This window comes from Sceloporus occidentalis, unplaced genomic scaffold (genome assembly GCF_023333645.1).
Source record: "Sceloporus occidentalis isolate IW3139 unplaced genomic scaffold, rSceOcc1.0.p SCAF_81, whole genome shotgun sequence".
Taxonomy (NCBI): Eukaryota; Metazoa; Chordata; class Lepidosauria; order Squamata; family Phrynosomatidae; genus Sceloporus; species Sceloporus occidentalis.
In genome coordinates, this window is record NW_028317061.1 from 3,862,613 (window position 1) to 3,878,460 (window position 15,848).

Below are 15,848 nucleotides of genomic sequence, written 5' to 3' on the forward strand. Positions count from 1 at the left end.
ATATACACAACATATACATATTTGAGTCCGTGAGATACAGAATACAACATTCAGCAAAGACATTTAGTACTAATCTGTAGTATAAACCATCCTTATATTTTATCAAAGTAGGTCGTTTTGTGTAATATTGAATGTAACATAATTCTATTAATTAGGATACATCCCTGACCTAAGCACCGATACCCAATGCTCTTATAAAAAAGCACATGTAAGCAATAGATAGTCGCCTACATCGGGGAGTTACCAGGTATTGCTGCAAGTTGAGTCAATATATGAATGGAAATGGTAGCATTATTATTAACATGCATGAATATGGGTGTTGTCTGTGTCTTTATCTACATATATATATATATATATATATATATATATATATATATATATATATATATACATGTATATATATACATGTATATATATATATAAATATATAGATATACACAGATCCTATTTTATCCCTCTTTAATGATGTACTTAAGAACCAAAAGATGAGAAAAAGTCCCTCTCTATGAAGCATCAAATCCTTTTTTTTTATGTTACTCTGCGATTAATTATATGGCTCATGGCTAATTTTCTGCTACATAATTTTCCTACCTATGACAGCTATGTAATTGGAAGAACACATTTCTTATTAACATGGAACTCATAAGAAGTCCCATCCATAATTTCTCGCCAGCGTATACAGAACTTGGTTAATTAATAGTGAACTGCTTATCCGGTAACGTCTTCTAAGGAAATCTTTAGCTTAGACCTCACTGATCTTAACCAATGACAGCTAAAAAAGGAAACATTATTATACTATTCACGTGCAATATTTAGCAATTAGAAACAATTGCAATATAAATTAAATAAAATATATATAACTAAACTTATTAGGAGAGGGAGCTGCAAGAACAGCGAACAGCTCCTTCTGGGCCAGTACGTCTTAATGTGTCAGATTCATGGTCCCCCTATTGTAACAGCACCACATAATCTACAATGTAATTAAATGTAATGGAATAGAATTTAGTTTATGAATACAGATTTACAGCAACATGTAGTGTCCAGAAATGTCCCAGAGACACCAGCACTCCCAAGAGTCCCAATTTCCAGGGACTGTCCTACTGTCTCGAGTATCTGCCCCACTGTCCCAAATAAACTTGGTGTGGCATTAAGATAATGTCATACGATGTCCCCATGGAGTCAGAACAAGTAATGTTGTAATCCTGTGACATTGGTCTCTGAAAAGAGCTCTGGTTTCTTCCTAAAGTCGTTACATGTGACAGTTCTACACTGAGACCAGAGCTTGGATATAACAGATTCTTTAGAAACCCAACCGAGCAAGAGAAGAACATAGACACTGGCATTCGAGGTCAATATTTTTAAAGAATCAGGGTTCCTACAAAATATACCTTAAAGATGTACGGCCATCATGTTTCTTTTGTAAACTGACATATACCTCTTACATATGCACATAGTAAGTATAAAGTCTACCAGTTTGTCCCAACGTAAAGTCTCAAACCGTAATCAGTTCTTGGTAGCCATACGCCTATTCCCATGCGTGTTTAAATGCCCTCACTGTTTTAGCCTCTACCATTTCTACCCGAAGCCTATCCCATAAGCAGTAAACTTATAACTAATTAAAAATATTGTTTATCCCTAAATAAGTCTTCCTCAACATACCGGTTCTCGTTTTAAAGTATCTAAACTCATGAGCGCCATTGATGGAACCAGGTTCTGTCTGCAAAGTATCAAAAAGCTGAAGAAAAAGGGTTTAAAATATCTACATTATTCAAGGCTTTATATCACACAAGGAATTCTCGTTTATTTAGAATCTACATCCCACACTTATTTTGGTACACATATTAACGTATTTTTCTTTCTAGAGGTCTGCAGCAGTAGCGCTGGACTGCTTTATTCTGCATGAAAAATATATATACGAAAATGGGTTCCAGAGATTATCATTTAAACGTGGTTACATTTCATCCCTCGAGGCAATTTTTCTAAGTGATCCAAAGGATTAGTGCGTTCTCATTAAACTAGAAAATGCAATCTGTACTACACTTAGCTCTTAACCTTTTATCAGCTACACAGGGAAGGACGTTTGACCCAAGAACGTTTCAAAAGCATGAAAGTCTAAGACCCTGAATAAATTCATATACTGTAGAATTTCGATGATATCAAGAAAAAAAAAAACCAGTCAAATATTTTGGAATAAAAATCCTGCTTGTGCTGACATAGCATTAGCGGGGATTATTACTTTTTTTTTTTTAAAAAAACCTCACTCTAGTGATTACATTCACAGGACGCTTCCATTTGATGGTATTAAAAAGTAAAATAGATACTAGATGGGTAAAGCGAAACAGATTTTTGATGCAAAAAGGTTCAGAAGAGGATTTGATCAACAGCTGTTTGTATTTATTTTTTTTAAAGGGTTGGAAATACTAATGCTAAGTGTTATAATCTGACGCTTGTATCCGAAAGTCTAGAATGGATTCCAAAATGTCTTATTCCAAAAAGGAATTGAATTCCCAGTTTGCTCACTATTTATCATTTGAAATTCTGAGTATTATTCACTTTTCTTATAGTTGCACATATCTATCAGTGCAAGTTAAATAGAAATTATTATTAATTTATATAGCGCCATCATATTCCATAGCGCTGTACAATGGGTCAACAGGCCATAACAAGTCATACGTCACATATCAGTCTGGATTCACAGAAACTAAAGGCAAGGAAGGCTTGGCGGCAACAAGTTTACAATCTAGAAAGCATTAATTCTCTAAATTCTCAGTTTTGTCCCACTATTTGAACTCTACCTTTCATCATAATCAATAAAACAAATTGGGTCAAATTCAAGAACTCATCAGCTCATTCTCCATCCCGATTAAGTTAGTTAATTAATTTCCTCCATTAGCTATCATTGCCCCTTCATAAAATGTTTTCATCTCCTCTACACTCGTGAATAAACTGCATCATGTGAAGACCCCAAATGCAAATAAAATAGGGAAGTGACATAATTAGATAGGAACATGGTCACCACCATGCCAGGGTGTATAGCTGATGCTAACGTAGATCTTAGATCTTAGATCTGTTATTTATTTGGGATTCTGAGAATATGTCATTATTCCAGAAAAACTCAATGATTGCAACATACTTCAAATACCGTATAATGACTCGATATATAACATTAGGTCAGTTAGTTGTAACATTGTTACCCTAAACATTCCTTCAGAAACATCAATCAATATCCAGCTACAGTCATTTTTAGCCAATAATCTTAGACACCCTATTCTTTATGTGACCTTTGGCGACCGGGTTTTATTCTTAACTAGCATATACCAAAACACCACCATTGATTTGCGGACAACAGAAGTGTCATACGGAGTCAATATTTCACTCTTTCGGTAATGAGGCAGACTTACCAAGTTTATTTTATTCTTTTTTTTTTTTTTTTCGTCCAAAAGATCAATAGTGTTAAATTGATATATTGAAAATTGAGGTTCAATTAGCTTTTCTCTTTGCACATGTTAACAAGGCGAAACAGAATGTATTTATCAGACATATAGACTTGGTCATACTGTAGCAAGCTCGATTCCAGATCCATAAATATAGATTATAATGTAAGCATACAGGCAAATAAAAACTTTAGGATTTTGTCCAGTAAAGCCATGGAGCCTTTCACTATAAACAGTACAAAGAAGCTGAAATTAATTCAATTTTTATTTGTTATATTTTTTTTAAAAAATTATTTTTATAAAATTATTGTTCTTTTTTTCATTTCTATTATTTAAAAATATTATGATGAAACTATTTAAAAAAAATAATAAAAAATAATAAAAACTTCTGAAGTCTCGTGCTTACAAAAAAAAAAAATATGGAAACTTTTTGACTCTAGAAGTAAAATCTGGCAAAGAAAAACAGAGATGTCAGATCCTTCCTACTGTGTGACAATAAACTCTGCTGTTTATGCTAAACTTCTGCCAAGTGGAGAGACTTAACAGTATCTGTGCCAAGTATAACACCGATAGCCAATTACTCCCCAGGCTCCTTTTACAAAAGCTTAAACAATAAGGTTGCAACATATCAGATACAAAGAACAGTTTTTACACTGTCCAGCAGGGATAAAGAGTTTGTTGATCTGGTTAAATATCATTAAGTTATTAGTATTGAGGTATTGACCTTCATTATTGTGTCCTACCGAGATACCTGGTACTTAATCGCAAAATGTACCTATGATTTTGATATATTAAGGAGCTTTAACTGCTAGTTATATTAAAAAAGTATTGAGTCCATAAATACATCCACACATTATGTGTAAGGTGGATTCCAAAACAAGTTTTTGATGTCATTAAGAATACTACTGTTATTCTTCTCCAAGGAGCTGAAATTGAATAACGGTTCCCACCAAATTGTATCTCTGTTTAATTATTTGAATAGGGAGACAGAAGAATGTAAAAAAATGTCGGGGGTTAATATAATGCAGTTTTGGCATGTTGGGGAAATGAGGAATTTTTTAAAGTTTGGCGATGGAGAATGTCTACCATTTGGAATGGTTAAGAGTTAATGGACAAGATTTGATTGGAGATTGATTGAAAGGACACCTTTATATTGTAAGTAGGAAAAGGGGCTCTTCATACCTTCTGTGTCAGCAATATGTAAGGACCCGTTACCCAGTGGCTTATTTACCTTTGGTGCTGGCCTTGGCCTAACCCAAGGTAGCGCCACCAGCAGTCCGCGGAGCAGAAATTAACTATGTAGGCTGTGCCGACACCGCACAGTCCGCCATAGTGTTAATGGGCTGGCTGTGGAAATCCCATAACGATCTCCATTTTAACTGTTCTACTGAACAGTGGCACTAGAGGGCGCCTGATCACCCAAGAGCGCGATTGGTTGCTGCTGCCTCCCTGGACCTGCCACCCTTGGCCTAGAATACACCACTGCTCTCCCTCATTTCTGGTGACTCTGTTGGGACTATATTGTAAAATATAGCAATGATAATCTATGCAGGGACGATCTGATAATCCATTGTTTCTTAGCAAATGAAGAATCTTTTCAGTTTTAAAGATGGGTTGTTCACCTTAGAGGGAACACCCCACTCTGCCTACCAATAAGTTAACATAACACTTATAGCTGTCTGTTTATCTCAGACAGCAGCAATCGGATGGTAAGTATTCCTATTTTGTGATCTTCTATTATTATTCCGTTACATAGCCCCAGCCTCGTTCCACATGAAAGATCTTTCAAGATAGATCAGTCTGAAAGACTTCAACCACACACTCCTCTTCTGAGTTACATATGTTGAAGACTGTGCACAGATAACAAAGGAAAGCAGTCAAAGTAGTTAAGAGGCTGCGCGGGAAGCAAGTACGGTCTTGAAGATAATTAGTTGTCAGCGGCTGAAAATGTTATTATATGATGATCAGCTCGGTTGTGGAAAACCTAATGCAGTGAGCTTTATTGAGTCATTCCGCCACTGAATGTTTTAATATTGTCTTAAACTGAAATCGCTTAAAATCCACCTAAATTTTGGCTCTGTACGTACTCATCGGTCTGTGGAGAATAGATATATTATTGCACAGATGGTGCATTTAAAAGCAATGCCATCATCTAACCAGAGCTTCCATTGTAAGAATAGAGCATAACACGCAGTCTACATTGTAGTGTCACAATTGTAAGCAAGTGCGTAGATCAAAAGAAGCAAGTATTTTCATTTTGATTATACCACCCTTGTGGCATTATTACTTGATAATATGCAAATTATATATTACAATAGGGACGGGTAATTTGCATAGCGTGATGTGTGATTCTGTCATAGAGGGAGGAGTCGGCAGCCAGTTACATTTTTTGAACTATACAATTTCACTAACCCTGACCATTTTCAGGATTTGCAATTAAATTGTAAATTTAGCATTTGTTAATGTTATTCATAAACAAAAAAAGATTTTTTTCTAATGTACTATTTTTCAAGGGTTTTTATTTTTTACATATAAAAAAATATTGAAATAAATGATTTGCTCAAGAAGAAGATAACATCTGCATAGAACAGATATAATCTCTTAACATTTTTATTACACATGCTTCAATAATATACTCTGCTTTCAGAAGTTAAAAATGCAATTCTTTTTTGCATAAAATTCTGTATTACAAACTGGAAAGAGCATAACGGTAATAGCATTCCTAATAATGTGATGCTGCAGGGTACCCTCAAGCAATGAGCCGGTTCGAAAGGGTAGCCCTTATTTTTGTTAATCCCCTTCTCTGCTAATAACAATATTTCACGGGGGTCTGAAAGTGGTTTCATAGCAGGACAGGCACAAGGCCAGCAGCAAAGAACGGGGATTAGCCATAATTACCTCGTGTTTCACCCTAATTAACTACTGATACAGAAGGTACACCCAGCTGGATCTACAGCGAGCATCCCAGGCAGTGACTCTGGGATCTGAGACATCAATGTTTACAAAAGGTAACATCCCATTGTTATTTTTTTAGCCAATTAATTTTATTCCATCACCAGTGGCCCCCCAGCAGCGACCCTATTTTTAATGCAAGTAAATAAGAAAAGAATAAATAGGGGTAGACCCCTGCAATCTGGTGTCTCAGGGAAAGGCACACACATTTTTATTATTATGGATAAATTGATCCTAAGAAGTAGGAGAAGCCTCTTAGAAGAAGAGGGACAGTGTACTGTGGCTCTGCTAAGGATAAATATTAAAATACTCTTTGAAAAATAAAAAAGCACTAACCTGAGGTGAGAAGCTGCAGCTTTGCAGCTGCCCTCCTTCATGGTCCGGCATTTCTTGCCACTGCATCAAGCAGCCAATCAGTGGCAGGATAACATTTCTATCAAACAAAATGGCAGCTTCTCAGCTACAGTATTATACGCATTAAAGCACATATGAAGGCTGGAGTGTGCCTTTAAAAAATACATAAGTGTTTATAGTTAAAAAAATTGGTACAGCCTAAAATTCCTAACTTTCTGCCCACCGTCTCTCCGTGACGCTCAAATCCCACGTCGATTGCATTGCTATTAAAATTCTAATGTCAGGTTTTCATTAACCAGCAACATGTCATATTATTTGACAATAGCTGAGCACTACATGAGCGCAATGAGGTTACTTACAACACAGTATAATGATAAGAGACAAGCTCAACCAAGTACATGACTGCATAATGTATATTTACATGCAAATTATGATTGACAAGGTATATTTACCAACACGTTCCATCTCCTGTTCTACCGAGTTTACATCAAATTCTACAGTGCCTGCTAGATGAACCTCACAGATCAATAGGTTTGCCGTATGTTTTAACTATATGGCATAGACGCAGAGAATGATAGCCATGTCAGTAAATAATACAGTGCTACGAGAACCATGTGATTGACAACACCTACAGATATCGGTCTGGAACAAGAACCAGAAACCCAGAAATAATATGCTATAAATACATCTATAGGAGGGTCCTCCTCACGTGACATTACAGCATCTTGGTAAAGCCAAGACAGTAAGTCATTTGGCTGATGTGGTCATTCTGGGGTAATCAAGATACCCGCATGAAGCAGGCGAGCATGGTGAAACCTCAACAGCACCCTCTCTAGACAATGTGGAAATCATTGATGGTCTACAGTTGAAATTATATAGAATTATGTTTAGAATGGAAAAAGGGATATACAATTGTACCTTTTTTCCCCATCACTAACTTAGCCAGCTTATGGGAAACATAGATGTTACATTTTTGTGGATCGTTAGCGAAGGTCAACTTTATAAGATCTAATATAAATGTACAAACCGAATGAATAACCCACTTTGATTTCTTTGTCCATTCAAATGTAGAATGGAATCAAATGCAGTCATAACCACCCGCATCAAAATGCACAATACTTTATGTAAAGGTAATGATGATCCGATTTGTTTTCCACGTACAATGCCCATTAAAAACGAATAAGATCTACACCGACTTGTACGATTACTGTCCTCGCTAGAGTTACTGTCAAGTAGACACATTGGAAACATACTGGAAATCATTTGGTTTTTTTTACAGATTACAATCTATGCAAGCCTGGGTCAAAGCATAAGATCAATACATTACAATGGCGATGTTATTAGGTACTAAAGCTTATCTGAGTATATATAGATCTTGTGTCAAACTTATAAAGGAAGGTAGCATTACCTAATCATTTTCTTGGGGACTGTATAACCGTATGCACGGTGCTTAATTCACATACGGCGCAGTGCTGAGCATACATATCGCTCCGATTAGGAGATAACCTAACGACCGACTCTCAGGTCTGTCATCACTAGCAGAATGTTCAATACCAATAACCATTCAGAGACATGACCTGTGACAATGAAAAGGTCACAGGACTAATTAGGAAATCACAATTCGGTGTTCCCTTAAAACAAGCAGATTTTTTTTTTTTTTTTATATAATATATATATATATTATTTTGAGCCGACTAGTTCTCAAGCCCTACATCTCCATTCTCAATGTGGTCTGCTTCTGAGCCTTTTAGAACACGCAGGAATGTGACAGACAGGGACAGGTAAAATGTTTCTTCAAGAAAGCCGCTAGTTCATAATGAGACGTCAAATTGGTTTCCAGGTCACATGGTCATGTTGCCTGTTAGCGCTTGTCACTTTTAATATCTATGATGCAGTTCCCATTCTCTTTCCATACACACCATATGATTGCATCGACAGCCCCATCAGATCTAGACCCCGTTCAAGGAGTAATAATATCAGAAGGTTTCTACTGATACTTTTAGCAGAACCATTTAACCTTCAGGAATGTAATATAACTGACTGTCCCTTCTTAAAAATGTCCGCTTTTTTTTACGTATGGTTATTTATCTCGAATATTCTTTGGTCTCTAACGCCGTAAAAAATTGTGATTTCTGGCTTTGTTACACAAAACATATACCAGAAATCAATATGTACATACATCAAATGATTTCCAAGTCTTAGATATGATCTTTCTTAACATAAATTTGTGATTTCATAAGTATTTCTCGCTCCTTTAATAACAAAGGACTATAGACTTCACAATAGATTTGTAAAGACAGAAAAAAAGAAGAAAGAAACACAGGGAAATGCCTTCTAAAAATCTATCTTAAATCCCATGAAATTAATGTTTAGCTGAAGGATTTGCTGTTCATCTATCTGGTTCTCCAGCCCGCGGCAAGATTAGCTTTGAGTCTTGTTCGAACAACTGGAGGAAATCAATGGGTTTTTCTTTATTAATAATTAAAAGGCCAAAGCAGACATCCAAGTGATTAAAATCGGGCAGATAATTATATTCATGTAACATTTGAAAGTGGAAAAAAGACATTACAAAGCATTAGAACAGGAAAGCAAAACAGGAAGATGATCTAAGAAAAGTACAGACACCAGATATGTTTTTCAACATGAGAGCATGTTGTCCTGCGAACATTATAAATAAAATCATTTTCCATCTGTTCGATGGAACTGACAAATGGTATCTAAGTGAACGGTTGCTACCCCTAAATTCTGTAAATACATTGGGGGAAAAAAGAAAGAAAATACATTTACATTTTAATTAATTTCATTTTATTTATTTTTAAATAACAAAAAGAATTAAAAAAAAGGAAAAAATCCAATTTTGGGGTGTTTTAATAGTAAGGGAGTAGTAAATTCTATTTAAATTGCTTATGTTTGTTATATACAGTCATATCACACCTCAACATTTGATAGATTTATACTATATATATTATGCCTGATCATTTTATATATAAGAGCCCTTGAGCCATTTTTTATTTTATACCTATAAGCCGTAATAAGTTTAATGAAAGCAACGCTGTGGCAGCAGATAATATGTGGGTATCAGACCGTGCAATGTAAAAAAATAAATGTGAAAATTATTAATGGCCTAGCTTTTGATGAGGAACACCACAGCGTGCAAAAAAAAATTAGCGAATAAACAATATATTAACATGTTCTATCAAGATAGAAAACAGAGATATAAAAAATTATCAATAATCTGTTTTTAGATTTTTTAATTTTTTTTACATTTTGCTGCCGCAGACTGGTGTTGACGGCTTCTATTTGCTGGAGTTGTATACACTGTTTAGGATAATTTACACATTACACTGGAATTGTTGACATTGAGTTGCAGCTGAACAAATTAAAGGGAAAATATAATAAAAACCCGGATTTAGATACCACTGGCCTCTGAGCAGGGTGCCAAATAATCTACCTTTATCCTTTAGATTTAGTTTTCGTTGAATGGTGGTCCAGCACGACGTACCCTGTAGTAGCGGCATGGTACAGATCACCAGGGAAAGGCATCATATCTCCTAGCTCCCTGCTTAGTGCTGCGGCTTGAGGGAGCAAGTGGGAGACCTGTGTTGGATCATCATAGACCAACATGGGGCAAAAGCTAAGACCGGCTTACTGGTCCTTTCAGAGTGCCATCCTATATCTGTGTTTCATTACCCCTCTAAGTAAGGTCGCGCACGATGCCTCAAAACAGGAGGCATTATAGTACAGTTTATACCCCTTTTTGTCATATTTCTAATATGCATACGGTTAGAGAGCAGAGGTCCACCAGCACCAGCAGTCCTCACTATAATTCAATGTGTACTGTAAATCTATTAACAAAAGGTATCTTAACAGACTTACACACCTATTCTACAAACTAAAATTGCTTTACCGCTACATAATGTGCCATATTATTATTATGTATTGATTCATATAGTGCCATCATATTCTGAAGCGCTGTACAGTGGGTAAATCATAACAATTTGGAAAGAAACTAAAGATAAGGATGTTGTTTTTGAAACAAGCTTACAATTTAGAAAATATAAGACTGATGTTCAAAAAAAGGATAGAAAATATACCGACATTTACGCATACACGCGCGTTCTCACATATATGTGCTCCTACAGATGTTTTACTATTAAATGAGGAAAACCAGCTGTTATTAAGACGAGCTAAACATTAAAAAAATCATCAGACATATATTTCACATGCAAAATTGTTTGATGTCTCCTAAATTTCATTAGTAAAAAAAAAAAGTGCTGAGACTGTAAAAAAAATAAAATAATGGACTTTCATGTTCCTCCGTGCTTAATGAAGATTCCATAGGAACCCTTAAAGAATGCAGGGCCACAATATATTTGGAACTCGCATTAAGGAGTATCAAGGGAAAAAAACAGAGTCTTGTTACAGGAAAAAAAAAATGTTTTCTGTGATCTGGGTCTTTGAGATGAAAGGAAAGAAGGGCATTAAAAGACCAGAGTTTATCACACTTGCCATTTGGGACTGTGCTAATCAACCAAAAGAAAACAGAAGCACATTCATCTCCATGCAGCCTCACCACCGAAATAATCTCTGGAACACCCGCAGCCCTGATAAAAGGGCCACTTTAGCCTGACGCTGCTTCCAGAGCAGTCAATTCATGAAACAAAGCACTGTTATTCCTCTCGCTGCATTTATATGTGAAACGTCCCCATCTGCTATATATTTTTTTATCATTGCTTACTTTCAACATTTTCTTTTGGTGTCTGTTATCACCCCACTGTTTACAAAGGCATCATTTCCATTACTTTGAACAATGCTTGATACAACTGCGCTTTTTTTGTCATTGCCACAACTATTTTGAACCCCCCCCCCCGATATAGTCATCTGTTGAAATAGCATTTTTCTTCTCTCTCTATGTGAAAATTACTTTACTAAACTTTTGATATCAAAGAGGAGTCAATATAACATCCATAAGGAGAGGCTGTCGTATGCTTGGTTAAAGAGGCAGCCTAATAGAACCCTCTGTGAAAACACGCATATGTATCTGAAACACAAACCAGCATACACAATGTTTATTAAAAGAGAATAGCAGGTCGTTCGGTAACAGCGCCAACTGTGACCGGGTTATTGAAGTAGATGTGTGTGGTTGGTTTATATTGCTAGGGTATTGAGAACTTGTTGTGCCCCTGGCACCATATAAAAAGTGACAGCAGGGGTTAACTATTCTTTACAGGAATTATTAAAATGAAGGTATTATAGACCTTTAGCATATTTGGGTCCAGCTTGTCTGCAAACAGTACACAGTTCAGACATGTGCTATATTTGAGGTTATTATATGCACCATGGACCTTTTTAAATGATAGAGATGTTTATGCTGAGGAGAGTTGAAGAAGTTCATGCACTACGATGGACCAGTTCAGCCTTCTCCTTCATGAAGGTCCATATCTCCTTCACGATGGTCCACACTGTAGCTGCATAAGGAGGATTTCATTAAATATTTTAAAAAATAAAATGTGTGTGATGCATTGACAATTTAGCACTTCTTGGTAAATAGACTTGCTGTGGAATGACCCTTCATAATGCATTAGTTGTGTCTGAACGTTTTAATGCACCCCACTTTGGATTGTGAGGAACAATCACCAGAGCTCTACACAGATTTCTCCTCTATCATAAATCTGCAATTGTCTGCGTAACCCATTGTACAGCACTGCAGAATCTGTTGGCGATATACTAAAGCATAATTATGTTTCATGAGACCTGTAACCCACTGTCAACTTACTCTCTAAAACATGAACCTCACAAATAATAACGATATGTGATTTTAGATGAAAGCCGTGTTTAGAAAGGGGGTGAATGAGACACCCAAAACCACAAACAGCTGTTTAAAGCTAGTGACTTGTTGTCTTCTCAGACACCATGAAGGTCACTCATAAACTGATGTATCCATTCCTCCAGACTTAATCATAAGACTTCTGAACTAACAGGCTACCAACAAGACCTTGGGGCCGCACAGGCATATAAGAACCCCTGGAAATTAGCCATTTTGTAAGCCTTTTAACACCCCTAAAATATATAGCACAATGAATTATTTCGTATGTTAGCTATTTGTACTTACGGGACCACTTTAATCCTGTATTTCCTAATAAAAAATCGATCTACCTCACGAAGAGTTAACTCTTTTACTTGTCGATTCACTAAGCATTTGTTTAAAACACCAATAAAAGGTGTGCGAAGGTTTATACCTGAAAATTCCCCGCCATCTGCTTTTAAACGAATGTATCATTTAAACAGCTTACTTGTGCAATTGCTGAATAATCCATGTTTGCCTAAATAATAGGCTTCTGGCACACACGGGTCCGATTCCTTGCCAACAATCCCAATTTACAGTAAGTTCCAGACCCAGTCTTGCCACTTACACCGAATTTAACTAGGAGCTGATGTTTAGGAGCAAAATATTTTAAAGAAACCTATAATTATGGTTGTAATTTAGCCCCAATAACAAGATTGTGGCTGGTGCTCACTCAAAGCACACACGGCTTAGTCTGCTTTTATGTTTTCCATATGTTCATTTAGGCAATGACTATTTTAAGTTTTCATGGAGAACTATAATTATATTTTATATAATCCCACTGAACTGGAAAACACTACCGTTAGCGATGTAGTAATGTTTGAAATGGGTTTAACTTCTGTTCTACAAGAAAAGATACTTAGAAAAAAAGTTTGAGGATGCCATTGAATCCTTAATTATCTTTTCATATTAGCTTTAGAGAAAGAACACGTAATTATGGAATCTACTTGGGGGTATATACAATATCTTACATCAAAAGAGAAATGGGGCAAAATGTGGGAGGATTTGTCTATTTATTAAACAGCTACAGCGTTTGAGGTGGCACCATATCTCCTAAGATGAGCCTGTAGACTGTAGAATTTTGCTACATTTATAGGTTCTTTTTATTCAACAGCAGTTTATAAAAATAAAATAAAACAAAAGATTGATATGCATTAATAGTACGAACCTCAATAAAATAAGTCTGTAGTAGTAAGTTGGAACACGGACATCAGCCACCATACCACTACCTCTCGATATTTCAAGTAGCCTCTTCTGTTTAAGACGGCTTTGTTAGGGTGGCAGGGCTTTACCAATAATTGAGAACTATTGTGTAATTCAGTATGGTATTTAAAAGAAAAAAAATCTGGATTTTTAAGCAATTTGTTAAAATATACATTTCCTGTTGCTTCCATGCACGTCATTGTGACTTTATGGGCTGTAGATCACTGTGATATACTCATACCCAGCAAATATTCTGAGCTCCCACAAAAGAGGAACATCAGAGGCGGAAAGATAGACAGAGGGATTTGGGTTCCAAATCAGACTGTCCCTCCTAGAGTGGAACATTTCAGAAAATACAGGTATACATACCTGAAGCCTCCTTTCCATTCACTTCATATCTCAATAGTGACCCAACACAACAGGTTAGTCACGTTTCCCCTACCAGTTACACTAGTTTATGACCAGATAAGGGGACATTCATACCTGGAAAGTTCCATGTGTGGATATGTATTATTTGATAACACATCCCCATCAAATATGCTCAGTTGACCATGGAAAAGACAATGTTTAATCTTACAGTAGCAGAAACATCCCTGAAAACCCAGTGGACCTGCTTTTTGTCCATCATCATAGACTTACCAGCTTGGATGAAATGACATTGTGAAAACTGCTGACAAGTTAATAATACTATTTGTTTTAGCCTCCGTTGAAATAGATCTATTAGATTATATTGACTGATGGACCCCTGACTACATAGCACAATATTAACTTTTAATACCTTACGAGAGTCATCAAAAAAAAAATGTTTTTATATTTTTACTGTGCATATAGCATAAAATGCTAATTCATACACCTTGCCTGTTTTTATTGGCATTTTTATTTCATTACCACAAAACTTACGACGACAAAATCGTTTCCTAATGTAATCTGCATGAGTCAGTGTTACTGGTGTTGCTGTCAACTATTATTATTATAATTATTATTATTATCTTTCGTTTATATAGCGCCAAACAATTTACGCAGCGCTTAATACAATACATATATTCAAATGGGTATGACGAGACAAGAATTGACAGACTAAGACAAACCGATACATTAGGTGGAGAGAGCCCGGCTCGCAGGCTTACAATATGGATTTTGATGCATGTGTGATTATTACTACGAGGACGGCTAATATTTGAGCTGCACAGTGTGTTTTTAGAAGGTTATCAATTAGTAAGAAAAATAAATCACTGGTCTAAGGGAAATGTCAAAAAAAGAGAACACATGGATAAAAATCATAGGCTCTTCCTTTCACTGTAGTTTACCTATTTTGGAAAAATTGATTTACAATCTTCAATCCAGGCAATTTGCACTTTACAAAAATGCTGTCTAATATGCCTAATATGTCTAATATGCAATTAGGCCAAAGACTTACATTTCTTAGGCCAAACCCAACACTCTTAAATCATTTGATGTCTCTATTGGTAGTGAAAAATATCATTTTCTGAATTTTGTGTCACAAATGCTCAAAAGTTGAGCATTAAAGATTTGTTTCTGGCATGGGTTTGAGCACTGAGCCAGTCCTATGTGGCAGCTCCAGGGGCATGGTAGCCCCTCTGCTGCTTAACGGGGTGTCTGTGGGGAGTCTGCCATGCCACTTATGTCACTTATACTTTGGTTGGTTGAGAAGATCAGAGACTCCTTTGTAACTGGCCTAAATACGCTGTGCCTAACCAGCATAGCCTCCGTAATGGCCTCCCATGCATCGATCTGGGATTCGACACCACGTGAATACATGAAGGCTTCTGCCTGTTAGACACAGTGCTCCATAGTGTATCCAGGCCGGTACTTAGTATGATAGATGGCCATGGATGTGGAAGTTGAAGTTGTGGATGCGGCTGGGGAGCTGCAATGGGTCAGGTCTAGTGCATCTCTCGTTAAATAGTACTGTATATACATTAAGATTTATAATTAATTTCTGGACCTTTGGGGAAAATGTATTAAAATCCAGCTTTACGAGTAAGCTTTAAGGACGCCCATCTCCAGTGTGCTCCATCTGAATTCCTGTCTGTTTTACA

General features: G+C 36.3%; 1 protein-coding gene across 1 annotated transcript in view; it reads right to left on the minus strand.

The window, feature by feature from the left end:
- Positions 1–15,848, minus strand: part of LOC149285316 (roundabout homolog 2-like) — a 440,725-nt gene that overhangs the window by 96,874 nt on the left and 328,003 nt on the right. The gene's annotated exons all lie outside the window — the stretch shown is intronic.